We start from the raw sequence: 13,657 nt of genomic DNA, 5'->3' as shown, positions 1-13,657 counted from the left end.
TTTTCTGAAATTTTATCTGCAAATTGGGAGTATTCTTAGTCTTGGAAATATTTTGATCATTGACATCCTTGATCACTCAACATTTGATTTGCAGGCATTTGGGAGTATTTAACAAGCAATGTTAAGAGCCTCTTGTGGCGCAGAGTGGTAAGGTAGCCGCCTGAAAGCTTTGCCCATGAGGCTGGGAGTTCAATCCCAGCAGCCGGCTCAAGGTTGACTCAGCCTTCCATCCTTCCGAGGTCGGTAAAATGAGTACCCAGCTTGCTGGGGGGTAAATGGTAATGACTGGGGAAGGCACTGGCAAACCACCCCGTATTGAGTCTGCCATGAAAACGCTAGAGGGCGTCACCCCAAGGGTCAGACATGACTCGATGCTTGCACAGGGGATACCTTTACCTTTACCTTTAACAAGCAATGTCATGGCCTATTTCTTTGTTTGGAGTCAGCTTCCCAAAAATTAAGGGAAGGAAGAGGGACTGCTGTTTCCCCACCTCATGCACCCTATTGGGCCAGGTTTATTTTCATTAGCCGTATACAATGGGAAAAACACAGTTTGGAGACAATTTCCATTCCTGCAACTTAGACCCAAAACCAACTATACAAACCTATGATTTTTAGAAACAAATCTATTTTATTATGCACATTCCATAAGTAGACTATATCATGTCCATGTGCTTTAAGCCTAGACCAGACCCATTCCTTGTTATAGTCTATGTTTCCCCTACCTTTGTGCTTGGAACTTGAGGACATCTTTGCAGAACAGAATGCAATTTCACCTGCTGTGTTGGCCAATTCACCAGAAACTGCCGAGCTCCACTCCTCATTCAGAGTTCGATGCCCTGAAGCAGAAGAAGAAGAGATGCTATTTTCACCACTTTTTACTACCCGAAGGAGTCCCAAACCATTTTACAAACACTTTCTCCTTCCTCTCCGCATAACAAGTACCTTGTGAGAGTTCTAATAGAACCGCTCTGCAAGAACAGCCCTAAGAGAACATGACTAGTCTGGCTGCATATGGAGGAGTGGGGAATCAAATGTGGTTCTCCAGATTAGGGACTGCCACATTTGTTTGTTTGTTTATTTATGGATCAAGGGCTGAAGTTTCATCCAGATATGCTAGGGGCTGATCTTAAGCAGGACACCCACCAAGCTAGCTCCCAAAGGCTTCGTCCATTCTTGCCCCCTTAAGGACTCAGGTGCATCCAATACTATTCAAACCAGCTACCAAAATCTTTTATCTCCAAAGTTAACGAGTCAACCCTACATTTAACTCTTTTCACAATAGGCCCTCCTCCCATACCTCAATTGGAAGTGTACTGTGATCCTGGCCTGCAGCCACCAGGTATTGAGGAAGGGAACTGACAAGTGGAAAAGCACGGAGCACACAAAAATTACTTTTTCCTCATTAAAATTCTCATCTCCCCCCCCCCTTTCAAACTTTCTCCTCAAACACCACCTCAAAGCAGTAGAAGACCTATGTTTGAGATTATGGATTAAAGGTATCCGTTTTAAATTGACCTTTCCCTAAATTCCTGATAACTACTGACATCTATAAATTTGTTTTCAGACACCCTGAGGTAATAGATTCCTTATTCATTAATATAAGGTATAATATAAGGCGGGGGTCGTCAGCCCCCGGCCTCGGTACTGGGCCGCCAGCAGCCACGCCTCCCTCTCCCCCCCCCCACAGCGAGAAGCTCACCAGGCTGCAAGCGCTCGTGGCCCAACTAGCTTCTTGCTGTGAGGGGGGGAGAGGCAGGCACGGCCGCTGGCACGCTGGCGGAAACAAACGCGCATGGGCAGAGCTGCCGCGCATGCGCGTTTGCAACCCCTGCTGGTGCAAATGCGCATGCACAGCAACTCTGTGCATTTGCACGCAGCTGCCACACATGCGTGGTGCCCAGGCCACCGGCTGTCCCCCACCCCCAGAGGCGGTCCTCAACCGCAAAAAGGTTGGGGAACGTTGATATACGGCATGGCAGGTACAGAGTTAACTGTGCTTAGAGGAAATCTGCAAGGGGGAATTCTCTTGCTCTCAGGCAGAAGTCCCACACACTTCTGAACAAGCAGTTGTCTCCACGAGATGTTTGGAAAGGTTAGCTTGAACTGATAATCAAATATCTCATTGCCAAATCAGTGCACGGCTCTTCCCCACTGATCACTTGAATCACTACAGGAAATACAGAATTTGTGAACGCTTAATGTGGCATAGAAAACTGCATTATAAATTACAGAGAAAATGACAATGAAAAGGGGGAGGAGCAGCAGTTGTATTTCTACCAAAAAATGAAGATTGTTGATATAATTTTCCTTGCTATTGAGGAACACTTAACCTTCAGCAAGGCTGAAGTACCCATTCAGCTAAAATGCAAATGGACAGTTTTCCCTTCATGTGTAGGTCATTAGAAGAGACCGTTTAATCTTTTACAATGATTACAAAGTGCTCAGTCATTTGACACATCAGAAGACAATTAATGCACAGTTTAATAGGATCACTTGGAAGGGAAAACAAGGGGGGGATAGAGGGACCAAAGTAAAACCTCCAGGCTATTTATACATATTTGTTTGTTTGTGTATTTGATTTATTACTTGCTGCTCCAAGCAAGCTGGCTTGCAGCAAGTTATAATAATGAATCCCACAATAAAACACACCCCTTAAAATTTAAGTAGTAAAGTGGGAAGTCTGCCAGGAGATGCAGATGACAAGCTGTCAGCATTATTTCATTGCATTGCAACATGACCACTAGCTGTAGACCAAAGCTGGAATATAAATAAGTGCTTTACCAAGACCTCAGGGTCAGCAAATAAAATGGGTTATAGGAGAGGTCACTGTGCAAGAGGGTTGCCAACTTTTTAGAGATGGCCCTCACTCTTGTCCTTCCTGCAGCAGCCTAGAGTGCACCCAGAGAGCTGGGTAAGCTTCTTCTGGTGCCACAAGGATAATTTAATTGCAAGGCACTGCTTATTCCATTTGGATTAGGCAAACGTTACAACTGTAGGAGGCTGCCTTATGTTGTGTCAGACTATTGCTTCCTCTGATCCACCAACAATGCCTGACACCAGCTCCTCAATGTCCTTTTGGTGTAGTGCCAGTTTGGTGTAGTGGTTAGGAGTGTGGACTTCTAATCTGGCATGCCAGGTTCGATTCTGCACTCCTCCACATGCAACCAGCTGGGTGACCTTGGGCTCGCCACGGCACTGATAAAATTGTTCTGACCGAGCAGTGATATCAGCGCTCTCTCAGCCTCACCCACCCCACAGGGTGTTTGTTGTGGGGAGAGGAATGGGAAGGCGACTGTAAGCCGCTTTGAGCCTCCTTCGGGTAGGGAAAAGCGGCATATAAGAACCAACTCTTCTTCTTCTTCTTTTCGTTGGAAGTAAAAAGGACTGAACATAGGACTCTCTGCATATATAGCGTGGGCTCTACCACTGAGCTATGGCCTCTTCCTGAAGGAGGAGGGACAAACTGAAAGGATGAGGACTCTCAAAATATGCTGGGATTCTTTTCTTCAGTCAGGGGTGCGATGAAATCTTGAATATAATCAGATATGGCTCTGACATAAGCAATTGTCAAATGATTTGAGGAATAAAAAAGAGTCATTTAGGAAGTGGAAGGCCTTATTACCAAGGATGAGTATAAACAAATAACCAATAATTGTAGGGAGAGTGTTAGAAAAGCTAAAGCTCAATATGAGCTTTGGCTAGCAAGAAGTGCTAAACATAGCAAAAAAGGCTTCTTCAGTTATATTTCAAGTAAGAAAAGGAGGAGGGACATGGTAAGACCACTGCGAGGACAAGAAAGTGAAATTATAACAGATGATGAAGATGAAGAGAGGGCTGAACTGCTTAACTTCTATTTCTCCTCAGTCTTGTCTTGTGAGGCAAACAGTGCTCAATGCGGCAAAAATAACGCTCAATGCGGCCCGTCTGCTGCAGCTGCAGCTGCCCTGCTCTGCCGCCCTTCTGAGGCCAATTATATGGTGCACACCACCATATTTCTGCTTGCAGGAGACAGTCTCCAGCATGTCAGGATGTGTCTTTTGGGGTGGTCCAAAGATTGTATTGGAGTGCAGCCTGCCCCCAGTATCTGGCTGTGCAATTGTCCTGGAGCATCCCACTTTGGAGCACCTGATGCTATAACTGGGCTTTGGATCAGGAAACAGCCCATATCTTCTCCAAGGGGTAAGTCCCCTGAATGTGGGTTTGTGTGACATGTGGTGGTCCAAACCATATTCTGGGGTGCAGTGGGCATTTCCTTATTCAAAAATCACGTTTAATACAGGCCTCTTGGGGGTGGTCCAAATAATTTTTCTCATGGTGCCAGAACCAATGTTTGGACTGGGCACCACCATATGTCTGCTTGTAGGAGACAGCCTCTAGGATGTGGGGATGTGTCATTTGGGGTGATCCAAAGATTGTTTTGGGATGCAGCCTGGCTGCAGTGTCCAGCTATGCAATTGTCCTGGGGCATCCCACTTTGGAGCAGCTGGCGAAAGAACCGGGCTTTGGACCAGGAAACAGCACATGTCCTCTCAAAGGGGGAAGTCCCCCGAATGTGGGAGTACAAACCTGATTTTGGGGTTCAGAGCTCTTTTAAATATTGTTGGCTGAGTGATTTCACAAATAAGAACAAATAAGAAATAGGGTATAAGGATCAATGAAAAGTAACCAATTTCAACCTCCCAGTTTAGGTTTCCATTTGCAAAGGTTTTGTACATTTCCTTGTTTTTCATCTGCTAAGGCTGTTTTCCTGTTTTACCTTGTCAACCATACACACATTCAATGAAACTCCAACATAATATTAGCCAAGGTCTAAACCAGGATTTTTCAACCATAGTATTGCAGAATTTGATGGCCCTTCAATTGTACCATGGAATGGGGTTTTTCAAAATGGCAATTGGGGAGTAGCCTCCCACCCTGTGCCTGCCATTTCTAACTACATGTGAAGAGGAAAGGAAATCAACCCTTATTTGGGTTGAGCCAATGATGTGCCTGGAGGGGGTGGGAGGGGGAGGGGCCCAGGCTATCTAAACCTTGGCTGGCCAAGGTTCCTCTCACTTTCAGGGAGTGTGACAGGGAGGCGTAGCCAGTTGACATCAGCCTCTGGTACCTTGAAGCCTGAAAAATATTTTTGCGGTACATCCACCATTGGAAAGGCAAGTCTAAGCCAATGCATGAATGCATAGTCAGGATGTAACATGGGACCGTTCATTTTGAATTGCAAATGTATCAGCCATGTGATCTAGTGAAATGCTCAGCTAAAGAAAAAATGGATAGGTAAGTTTCCTTTATAAACATCTGTTTTACAAATCTTAATTCTTCCCTGCTAAGGACTGAGCCCAGTTCTGCGTGCAAAATGTGCACTTTCACTCTTTCACTTAAGGCAGGGGTAGTCAAACTGTGGCCCTCCAGATGTCCATGGACTACAATTCCCATGAGCCCCTGCCGGCTGGCAGGGGCTCATGTGAATTGTAGTCCATGGACATCTGGAGGGCCACAGTTCGACTACTCCTGACTTAAGGCATGGTTCTTCTCTGAATTCTGAAACAATTTATTTCAAAAACTTCCCCAAATAAGCAGAAATTCCCCTTTCAATCTTCAGTTCTCTGTAACTCTCCCTGCCCCAAAAAGCTATCTGATTCCAGCCAAACTGTGTTCCTTACCAAACATTGTGGCATAATTACTAATGCTTTAAATATTATTTAAAATTTAATAACTACACATGGCAGCCGGCATATTAGGCCTCTGTGTGCTAGTGTGATAGCACAGCAGGAAATTTCATCAAGGCACAAAAAGCAGCAACGAAATACAGAAGGGGGACATTTCTAAGCAAGGGACACAGGTATTTAAAGCCACCTAGAGCAGGGGTAGTCAACCTGTGGTCCTCCAGATGTCCATGGCATTTGCTGGCAGAGGCTCATGGGAATTGTAGTCCATGGACATCTGGAGGACCACAGGTTGACTACCCCTGACCTAGAGGATGTCATCTGCCCCAAAGTCTGTGAAATATATCCAGCCAGGAGCTACAGGCCAGGGAAGACTGTAAAGGAAGGCAAACAGTTGTTGCAACAGATCTCCTGACACACGAGATTGGCACAGACCAAAGTCAGATGGTGTAACTGGGTGAGGGAACATTATCCAAATCTGCGGGAATCAGCAAAATAAGTGGCAACATCTATTGCAAAAGGCAGTGCACATAACCCTTGGGCCGGCTAATCATTTCCCCAGTGGGCAGTCAAGATATGTGTTACCGAAAAGGAAAAAAAAAGAGCATTCTGCATCCCATGTTCCCCAAGAGCTAAGCAAAGTCTATAGATCCGAACCAGAGATATCGCTGAGCCCAGCAAAGTCAGTTTCTGTCTCCAGATGGGCTAGTGAATTATAGTCACTCGCAAGAGCTTTGGAGCTGCCTTTCTTGGAGGAACAAGGCCACAGGAATTGCCTGAGTGGCCTCCAGAGTCATTATAACACAGAAGACAGAGGAAACTTTATGGTTCTGGCAGCCAGGGCCCAGGTAGAGATAAGGCATCGTAAAAATCACTTGGATGGTTTCATATCTGAAGCCATCCATCAGACTTCAGGACTTCTTTGCAATTCTGCCCATATAAACACACACGGGTCCAGGCCATTGGTTCACATCTGTGCATAGCTATGTACCCACATTTGTGACAGAATGGCACAGAGAACTACAGCCACTTCAGCCCCATAGAGATGCTAGGCTAGACAGCTAGAGCAACCCACCATTTCACTCTGGGAGTGCTACAGGGAGAACCCACACTTAATGGAACTGTGTGCTTATGGGGCGTGGCTGGAGGGCGCCTCTAAAAAACCTAGATTTAGTTGTGAAAATTTCTTAGCAAAGCAAAGCAGATTTAAAAACAGAATTAATGCCATATCAATGTAGCCCCTGTTGCGCTAGAAGTTGAAAAAGAAAAAGTAGCTCTTCAATGCATTATTTTTTACTACCACCTTGACTGATTTATTACTGACCGTTTACGCACTGGGAACTTTGCTGCCCCAGTTCCTATGCAGGAACACAAATCGGGGCCGGATGAGGCAGACCTGGCCAAATGCTCCCCCATGTGGGTGCAGGAAGAGGTGGGGCAACCCATGACTAGAACTCCAGCCTGCAGCCTGGCATGAAACCTCCAGTGCATAATTGGTCACTGATAGATCCTCCGTTCTAAAGCTCAGGTGGGTAACTAGCAGACATCTATTACAGCCCAAAGATGCATTGTAAGGTACTGAAAGATGCCTTACTAAATGGTAGTTGCTAAAGAAGGCAGAGGACATCACATCAGTGTAGCAGCTTACACGGAGCTGATTCCACATCCCAAATACCAATGTTCCCATGGTTCCCCTTTCATGTCACATACAGAATCCCTGCCAAATTGGAAGTGTGCCCTGTACGTTCTTCATAAGCCACTGAATCATGCCCACTGCTGATCTTGCATACTCATGAATTGCTGCCATTCAGAAGCACACCGTGGATACCCCTACCCATATTCTGAATCCCACACCAGTTTTCCCATGAAATCATTGTTGTATAAGTTAGCAAGTTAACTAGATGTTATACACACCGTTATTACCAGTTAAAATCACTGTTACTATTGTTTTCTTGAATTTATGAATTATCTTGTACTTCTCTTGTTATATGTACTTCCTCTTGTTATATGTAATCTGCCCGGAGCCAAGAGGAAGGGTGGTATAGAAATATAATTATTAAATTAATTGTATTAAATTAATTATTAATTAAATTGCCCCCTGACTCTTTTTCTAGGAGAGCTCTACCTCCAGCTCTGCCTGGGAGAAATGATCTCCTATTTCCTGTGGAGGAGGTACATCGGAAGCAGTTAAGCATGGTTTCATCACGTGAGGAGCTGACCAAGGGGGTATATGTATAACTCCCCATCTCCAGTTTATTCTTGTGAGGTAGGTAAGCCTGAAAGATGGACTCTGGGACCAAGTCACTTAGTGGCAAAGTGGGGATTTGAATCCCCATATTTCCCTGGTCCTAGTCCACTGTCACTGCATGATACGATTTTTTTCAGTGTGAAATTTCTGTATGCTGGCAGTTAGATATATGTCCATTAAAACACCATGGACAAGTCTTGTGTGATATAAATCTCCTGGTTATGAGGAACATATCTGAAACTTAACCCCTCCAAGACGGAGGTCCTGTGGTGGGAGGTATGGGGTGGGACTAGGAAGTGTGCTTACCCACCCTGGCAGGGATACAACTGCACCCCAGGCCAAGAATTTGGGTGTGACCATCAATGCTTGATTCACCATGGAGGCGCAGGTCAAGAAAGTAGCCGGCCAGCCATTCTTCCTTCTTCACCAGACTTGACTACTAGAGCCCTACCTGTCCCCGGAACATTTGAACACAGTGATCCATACAATGGTTACCTCCAGAATAGATTTCTGTAACTTGCTCTATGTGGGCCTACCCTTGTCCTTGATCCAGAGTCTCCAGCTGGTGCAAAATGCAGCTGCTAGGCTCCTTACTGGTACACCTTGGAGGGCCCATATCCAGCCTTGGTTGCCAATTGCTGTCTGGATCCAGTTCAAGGTTTTGGTTTTAACCTTCAAGGCCTTACGTGGGTCGGGACCCACATTCCCGGGGGGCCGCCTATCTCCCTATGCCCCCCGCAGGGCCTTATGCTCTGCAGGTGAAAATTTAGCTGCAACCAGGGCCAGGGCCTTTTCTGTCTGGGCCCCATGGGCGAGCTATGGGCCCTGAGGGAGCTTTTGGTGTTCAACAGGGCCTGTAAAACGGAGCTCTTCCGCCAGGTCTATGGTTGACACTAGAGTCAGCAAGGCAGATCAATGCCCCCTCCTAGGTATGAGTAATACATCATTTTGACCTCCTTCCTCACCCCTCTAATAGTGGGGGTTGGAAGTGGGGTCTTCTGCCATGTTGGGTTTTTATGTCTTTTAATGGGGGTTTTAAAGGGGCTTTTATAAGACATTGTAATCCGCCATGAGCCGGCTTCGCAAGTGACAGGGAATAAATTGAAATAATAATAATAATAATAATAATAATAATAATAATTATTATTATTATTATTATTATTATTATTATTATTATTTGCTGCTTACATGCAAATCATTAGGGAATGAGTTTGCATGCTTCAAAATGGCAATAGGTATTTCTCACAAATTGAGCAAAGCTATGAAGAGTCATCTGGCATACTAGGGCCAAATATAATGATAGTCTTTCTAATTGGCCCACAGTACAGCCTTGGATTAGGCCTCTCTCTCTCTCTCTCTCTCTCTCTCTCTCACACACACACACACCCCGCACAGACACAAGCTATGCATTTCAGTCAGTTGGGAATCAGCATTGCTGGGAATTGTTGAAATTTGCATGACTCAAAAGCACATGAAGAATGTACGTGGGGCATCAGAGGACATCTGTATTTAGCGGAGTTAGTATAGGAACTTCCTGATATTTTCCAAAAAACGTTTCTCCAGTGTCCTGATGGGCTCAATAGAGACTTCCTTGTCTTTTAAGCACATTTTCTCTTTACTTGCCTCCAGAAAAAATGGAATGAACAAAGAAGAACCATAAGTCAGGACTCTCTCTTACTCTTCTTTCAAGACACAGTCTCCCTTCTCAATAAAATGTTATTCTTTTATGCAGCTTGATGTTTTGCTCTGTTGCACTTTTAAACTCTGCCAACAGGAAGCTATTAGGACTTGAGGCACACTCTCCGGTTACCTCCACCACCGTACCATTGTACACTTGACCTCCTTCAAGGTGGCTTCTGCAAATCCTTTTAGGAACCTGCTTATTAATTTATACCTCACTTTTCTTCCCAGCAGGGGAGGGGCTGGTCCAGAAAACCTGGCTCCTCCAATTATGCACTGGGCTAGCTCGACCTAGCTCTTGCCTTCACCCACAGCAGATCCCGGTCCGCGGATGGTGACGTCATGCATAATTTTTCCCGGAGACCTGTCTCCGCCATTAGGGCATTCAAGCCCGTGCATAATTGGTCAATAGGAGACATCCAGCAGACATCACAAAATAAGATCAGAGAAGACTCAAACTTCCCAGGAGTTGAGTAACCATTGGCAAAATCCTTTTCATTAAGTCCATCCAGGAAGGACTCATCTGAAGCCAGCCTTCCAAACAGTATAAACAACAACAACACAGACCTCTTGCCTCCTCTTGACTCAGAGGCTTCAGTTCTGCCAAGTTGAGCAATGGGCTGAGAGCCCGATGTAATTACCATCTAATGGGCTTGCAAAAGAAGCTGTTGATCTCAGTCCCGTCTCTGGTGGAAAGGTGTCAGAGTGGCATTTGATTTCCCTTGCCAAAGACAGTGACTACACTTGGCACTGAACAACTTGACCATCATCCACCATTTCAAAGGTCTTTTCCTTTAGTTTCTGTTACTTTGTACTCTGTACTGGGGGATTCTGACATTGATGAGTTAGAAATGTGATGTGGGAAACCGGCAGACATCTCTTTTTTTCAAGAGACATCTTTTAGCTGCACCGAAGGGCATTTTTTCACACTTCAAACTTTTTAACAGTTTTACCTACAATAAGCATAGAGCTGCAAGTAGACCTGGATTTATAGGTTTAAGTGGATAGCCTTGTTGGTCTGAAATAGCACAACAACGCTTGAGTCCAATGGCACTTTTAAGATTAACAAAAATGTATTATAGGCAAGAGCTTTCATGTGCATGCACACTTCCTCAGACAATGGAACAGGGATCATAAGAATACAGATATAAAGAAAAAGTAAATTAGTAGTAAATTAGTAAACAGCACCACAACATCCTAAATATGCAGTATCAGAATTCCTTGCATTCCCAGTGGAAAAGTGTCTACCATAACCTTAACTGTTTTATTCTCCCATTTTTTTTGTGTACGACAATTGGACCCAAAGGACTGACTTGCTTTTCTAGCAAGGAATAGAAATATTCACCAAAGAAAAGGCCATATCTTGAGGCCACCTGGCTGGTTTCTTGAGGCAGAGACACTCTAAGATATAGATCTTAACTTATAGGTTCATACAAGCAAGCACTAGGACATTTCATATGCACCTGGAAGCACACTGGAAGCCAGAGATAAAATATGTTCATAATCTAGGTGTCATACTGTAGTTTCTTTGATTTTTTTAAAACTGTCTTCAGAAGCAGCCCAATGTATAATGCATTACAGTAATCAAATCCAGAGTCTACCAGAGCACGAGAACTATGGTCCCAGAGAGGCCCACATTAGCACAGCTGCTGTATCTACTGGAAAATAGGTATGAATGGAAGGTTATCAGTATCTGAAACTGTCCTGATCCTATATTTAGAAAATAAGTCTGCCTTGCAGAAATTTAGCTGGATGTATTGTTGCGCGTGTGGATCTGCCAAGGACCAAGCTTAAGGTTTGAGGCAGGATCCACACAGATGTGAAAGTGATCAATACATAGCAACGATCCCATCTACTGGATCCAGTCACTTCAAATCAATCAAATACGATCTAACCAATCACATGCACTAATGGGAAGATCTATTGTCTGCTATATGTATATACGTTTGGGTTTTCTGGGGGGGTGGTTCTCAATCTAGTTGTCACCTACTACAACTTGTATTCATGCTGAGATCACAATAATTCCATATTTTGATGATGTTTAACTCAAAGGAAGTGTTGTCACCAAGTTGAGCTCCCTGATGAGCTGAGGGCCCTTCACGAACTGTTTACATTCCTCAGGGCCTGTAAAATGGAGTTCTTCTGTTAGGACTACAGTTGAGGTCAGGGCATGGAAGATCATATGGGCCCCTTCAGGAGAGATAGCCCCTGAGCCAGACCATGACCTTGTGGTATATTGCTAGCATCTATGGATTCCCCTATGGTTGCACCAAGAGGGAGGACGTTGTGTGAGGGCAGGAGGATAGATTTTTTGCTTCCTGGGTATGTAATTTTATTGTATTATAATTGTTATATTTTATGTGGGGTTTTTACTATGCAACCCTCCATGAGATGGCTTGACAATAGTGGCAAGAAATAAATATAATAATAAATGCCAGCTTTAAGGCAGAGTGCTCACACTGCTACCGCCTTTGCCTCCATCCTCACCACCATCCTACCCTACAAAGCATCCATTTCTCTAGGGTAACTGATGACTAGTCTGGCAAAACTCTTTGATTCCAAGTGATCCCCAGGTCCCACCTGGAGGATGATACAGTGGGTACATTATTCTGGAATGAAATACTCCAGTCGCTCCTAGAGTGAAACGTCAGGTCTTTATTAGGTCAGACCAACTGAACTGAGTAACCTTGGCCACCACCGGAACTTATATACTGTCCCAGGTTCTCACGAGGGCCTGTGATTGACTCCTTGCAAGACCCCTGGTTTGAATTCATTGGACTGTTTGAATGATCCAGTGGCAGGATGAATCCTGCATGCTTAACCAATAGCATTAAATGTCCCCAGTGTAAAATTCACTGTTCTGTGGGTCCACTTCTTTGCATACACAACACCTGACATCCCTAATAAACACTGTTCCTCCCCATGCATTGTAGAGGGCTCATGTCCTCTTTCTATTGAATACAGTAGATCCAAATCTGATTACCTTCCTGTGGCAGCCATTTTGTAGAGGTTTCCACTACTTTCCCTCATGAATCCTAATGGGCCCCTAGGCTGAACAGGTTTGGGGGATATGTTATAGATTGTAAGAACTTCCACATCTTCGTTGATTGAAAGACAGAGAGAACAAGAGTGAATCCCATGCAGTCTGAAAGAAACATGGGCAGAGAGCAGAAGGAAAGCATTTCCGCTGTCTTGCCTTTAAAAGCAGTTTGCTTTTTTCTGATTCCTGAACATATGGGGAGGTTAAATTAAGTCTGTGGGTGTAGCATGGTTGAATATACGCAGAGGTGGCCGGAGACTGCTTCCTCTGTTGGTTGTGTCTGTACAAAAAAGCAATCCCACCAAAAAAGCATCCATACCAGAATAACTAGAAACTGAAGGGAATGGTTGGAAAGGAAATGGATGGTTTAAAAGAGGGCACAATAGCAAAGTAGAGACAAGAAGCAATTACCTTCTGCAGCTGATTTTCATAATAACCCTTAGAAGAATAATTGTATAAAGTCGCCATGACCAAAAATTCCTACCATTCATGACAAATTGCTCTGTTGCTCTGTTCTCCTGCAGACTTATTATTGCTGCCTCTTCAATTTTGAACACAGTAAACTTTTAAGGCTCTGAGCTTTTTCTTTGCTACTGGTAAAATGTGGAAGTCTCAACTAGAGTTGAGCACAGCTTAATTTAGATTGTCACTGAATTGGAGCTGGTATCCCTTTAATTCACATCCTGTTTCCATCCTGTTCCTGTACTCTTCACATATCTTTTCTCAAATTTTTCTCCTCCAAATCGCACAGTATAACTCTGCATACTAATGAGAAAAACTAGATTGCCAAGGGGGTTTTCCCCTTTCTTTTTGTGTGTTGCTGGTTGGTCTCTAGTCATTGGTCAGTTTTATTCTCATTATTATTTATTGGTTTTCATATACCACCCCTCCCTGCACGCATGCGCACTGCAGTTTCCAACATGTGTCACATGTATATCATTTATAAAAACACAGTTTAAAATATTATTAAAAACGTATGGTGCTCCATTACTTCTGCTCATTGATCTGTTGATCAGTCTCCTG

At 44.2% G+C, this 13,657-nt stretch overlaps 1 long non-coding RNA gene across 1 annotated transcript; it reads right to left on the bottom strand.

Moving 5' to 3' along the window:
* Positions 1-121: 121 nt before the first annotated feature.
* LOC143822991 (uncharacterized) lies at positions 122-13,240 on the bottom strand. The gene is made up of 2 exons (XR_013226347.1): positions 13,119-13,240; positions 122-839 (listed from the first exon to the last, which is right to left on the bottom strand). It is a non-coding gene; the product is annotated as an uncharacterized LOC143822991 (long non-coding RNA).
* Between the last annotated feature and the right edge of the window lie 417 nt (positions 13,241-13,657).

Source organism: Paroedura picta, chromosome 13 (genome assembly GCF_049243985.1).
Source record: "Paroedura picta isolate Pp20150507F chromosome 13, Ppicta_v3.0, whole genome shotgun sequence".
In the NCBI taxonomy this organism is placed as follows: Eukaryota; Metazoa; Chordata; class Lepidosauria; order Squamata; family Gekkonidae; genus Paroedura; species Paroedura picta.
This window is presented reverse-complemented; position numbering and strand designations above follow the sequence as displayed.